At 66.3% G+C, this 3,329-nt stretch overlaps 1 protein-coding gene across 1 annotated transcript in view; it reads right to left on the minus strand.

Moving 5' to 3' along the window:
* The window catches only part of PLXNB3 (plexin B3), a 15,838-nt gene extending 13,265 nt beyond the window's left edge, over positions 1-2,573 (minus strand). The window contains exons 1-2 of the mRNA XM_059385918.1: positions 2,446-2,573; positions 869-972 (exon numbers count right to left, since the gene is read on the minus strand). The gene's annotated coding sequence lies outside the window, so the exon portion shown is untranslated. The remainder of the gene's footprint in view (positions 1-868; positions 973-2,445) is intronic.
* Between the last annotated feature and the right edge of the window lie 756 nt (positions 2,574-3,329).

Raw genomic sequence — 3,329 nt, forward strand, 5'->3', positions numbered from 1 at the left:
GTGCCGGGGAGGGAGAGAGAGAGCCAGGGAGAAACTGAGGCAGCCAGAGAACGGTAGGCTAGAGGGCTGGGGGGCAGTCAGAGCAGGGGCTGGGGGAGACCTGAGGGCCAGCGGAGTGGGGACAGGGGGAGGCAATGGGGGGGGCATGGAAAAGCAACACAAGGTGCAGGGCGAGCGGCAAGCCTGGGCCCCAGCCCCTGAGGGTGTTGGTGGGGTGGCAGGAGAGAACAGAGGGGGAAGCCCGACTAAGGAGAGGACGGTCAGGGGGAGGGAGCAAGGCGTGGGCACCCCCGCCTCTCCACGTGGAGCCATTCAGAGCTCAGACTAAAGGTATCTGCAGAGGGCCAAGTGGGGGCCCCAAACCTCCTGAGAAGGCTTGAGCGGGGCCCCTGCGGGCCACATCCCAGCCAGGAGCCATTAGCTGCGGCACCTGCTCGGCACCCTTGGGCCCCAGCTGGCTGCCGAGGTGACCAGCACAGAAAGACACCCCACACCGGGCAGGGCCCCTGGGTACAGGACCACAGAGAAGGGGACAAAAGCCAGGCCCTCAGTAGAGCTCGGGTTAGCGTTAGGCCTGCTGTCACTCAGGGCCCCGCAGCTTGGCAGGCTGGAGGCAGAGCCCTGACGGAGGCCCACACGGAGGCCCCAAGGCCCCTTATCTTGGGAACACAGACAGGAAGGTCAGGCCCAGCTTGGGGACGGGGGCATTTCCTCTCAACCCGGGATATCGGCAGCAGTTTCTGAGGGTTGTGGCTGAGGGGGTAGAAGTACACGGCACCAGGGGCCCCAGATTCCCTGGGACTGCCTGGCCGGCCTGGCCTGGCCCCTCCCAGGGGCGGCTGTGCAGATAGGGGCCCCGGGCACTTACCACCTCCGAGGGGAGCAATGGAGGGGTCTCCTGGGAGGTGTGGCACCAAGAGAGGCGCTTCTCCGTTCAGCGGGCCCAGGGCACTGGTGACAGGCACAGGACGGCTGTGGGGGGCATTGTCCAGAGTGGGAGGGAGACTGCTGAGGCTTGGCCCCGGGGGGAGGAGGGAGGCCAGGGGGCCAAGGGCCGGGTGGCTGGGCTCCCCCACAGCTGGCAGCTTTGTCCGTGGTGGCTGAGCCAAGGCAGCCCTGCCTCCACCCCGACAATGTCCTCTCTGTCCGCAGGCCGGGGCCGGACTCACTATCTGGTGCTCTTAACCCCACCCAGGCTCTTCTGGCCAGGGGGCTATTTGCCTCTCCCCACCCCCAGAGAGACACCCTCTGGGACCTGGGGACAAAGGACATGGTTTCTTCCAGCCAGAAAAATGAGACCCACACAGCCAGCCCCACCCCACTCCCAACCCGTGCCAGCCAGCGGGCTCCTCTCTGTGTCCCTCCCCCCACCCCCGTCCCTGTGAAGGGCACAGGGTAGGCCACTGAGGCCCCCCCGCCGGGAAGGTCAGGATGCTGAGCCCCTGCAACGCCAGCTTCAGCCTTGGTAGCCTTGGTGCCCGGTTGAAGTGCCAGTCCTGGCACTCAATGCCTGCCTTTGTCCAGGCTGGGGGCGGGGAGGCGCTGACAAAGGCAGCCCGTCCAGGAGAACTTCTTCCCCCCATCCCACATCCTTGGCCCGGAATATGACTGGCCAGAGAGCAGGCGACCTGTCTCCATCCAGTCCCGCCTCAGGGGACTTAGAAAGTCGTGCCAGGTACGGCCCTGCTCCGGAGGATGCTGCTGGACGAGGCCCTGGACGGGGTGAGGGGCGTGGCCCCCAGGAACCCTGCGCTTGGCTGAGGCATGGCAACTGGCTGCCATCTGTTCCCTTCCCCCTCCCCCCGGGGAAACACCATCCCAGGATGGGCCTCAGGCTCCCCTCCCTGCCTGGGGTGCTGACGGGGATGGGGAAGGGAGTGGCGAGTGGCAGCTGGCTGTCCTGCCCACCCCCCAGGGCACCATCTGCACATGATGCAGGCACAGCTAGGGGCCCTGGCCTGGGGTGCTGGGGCAGGTGCACTCGGGTTGGGGTCGTGCTTTCTCCATGGTGCATGGCTGTAGCAGGCTCCAGCATCAGGCTCTGGGCTCCAGGGTGAGGTGGTGGCAGCCGTGGGGATCACTGCCACCTGGCTGGGCCGGTTGGGTGGCTGTGGGGGTGGGGAGCCAGGCGGGCCTCCTCCCTACCCTGGGCCGGGCCCCTGGCCCCCAGCCCGGCCAGCTTTCCCATTTGGGGTTAAAAGCCTGGGGGGTCCTCCCTCCCACCTCCAGGGCCACAGCCTCAAGGGGGAGCATGTCCCTAAGGCATCAGGAGCTGGGGTCTCAGGGCTTGGACTGGTGCCTGAGGGCCTTTGCTCTGTCGGGCAAGTGGGCTCTGCAGACCCTGGGCTTCTCCCAGGTCCCAGCACGTCCCGAGGCAGCGCCCCAAGATCCAGCGGCCCTCGCACCCCGCACCCCGCACCCTCGCCGACCCCAGCTCCTGCCTACCTGGGTGGGCCGCTGGCAGGGGCTGAAGAGTAGCTGGCAGTGCCAGAAGTGCGTCCCCGCAGAGCCCCAGCCTCCGTCCCCACAATGCAATCGCGCCCAACCCGACTTATCCTGGCGGGCCCTGCAGGGCAGCCCAGCCCCTCCCCGCCCGCCCATTTGCCTGACGGTGCAGGGCAGGGCGCTGCTGCCCTCTGCCGGCCATGGTGGGCACGACGCAGGGCCAGCCAGGCACACCTGGCTGGGACAGGTGAGAGCGGGGTCGCACCCTGCAGCTGGGCAGGTAGGGTAGCAGGGCGCTCCCTAGCCTTCCACTAAGTGCCTTTCGGTGGCAGAGAGATGCAGCCCACCGCCACCTGATTCAAGAGTCTCCGGGGCCTCAGGGGCAGAACTGCTTGCCAACAGATGAGGCTCCATGGCCAGAAGAGCCCACCTGTGGAGGGAGGACACAGGGGCGCCCCAAGGAGGGGAGCCAAGTCTCAGGGAGAGCTTCACAGAGGAAGTGAGATTTAAGCTGACCTTGAACCACACAGTTCTGCTCCTACTGATGTCTTCCTGGCAACCAGGGCTGGTCTAAGTGTTTTGTGTACGTGAACTCATTCACTCCTTCTGATGACCCCGGAGGGGGTACAGTTATTTCCTCCAGTTCACAGGTGGGGACACCGAGGCACGGGAGGTGGGGGGAAACCTGCGCAAAGTTGCACGGCCTATTAGTGGCCAGGCTGAGTCGACTGCAGGGCCCCTGCACTTAACCACCAGGTGGTGTGGCCCTGAACCGTGAACCAAGGCGGGCGCTGGGCAGGAGAGGAGAGGGCTTGCAGGTGATGGGCTCATGGGTGTGTGCCCTGCCTGGAGCACAGCCTTGGTCAAGGTGGGTGTGGAGGTGA

The sequence above is a fragment of the Mustela nigripes genome, chromosome X, assembly GCF_022355385.1.
Source record: "Mustela nigripes isolate SB6536 chromosome X, MUSNIG.SB6536, whole genome shotgun sequence".
Taxonomy (NCBI): Eukaryota; Metazoa; Chordata; class Mammalia; order Carnivora; family Mustelidae; genus Mustela; species Mustela nigripes.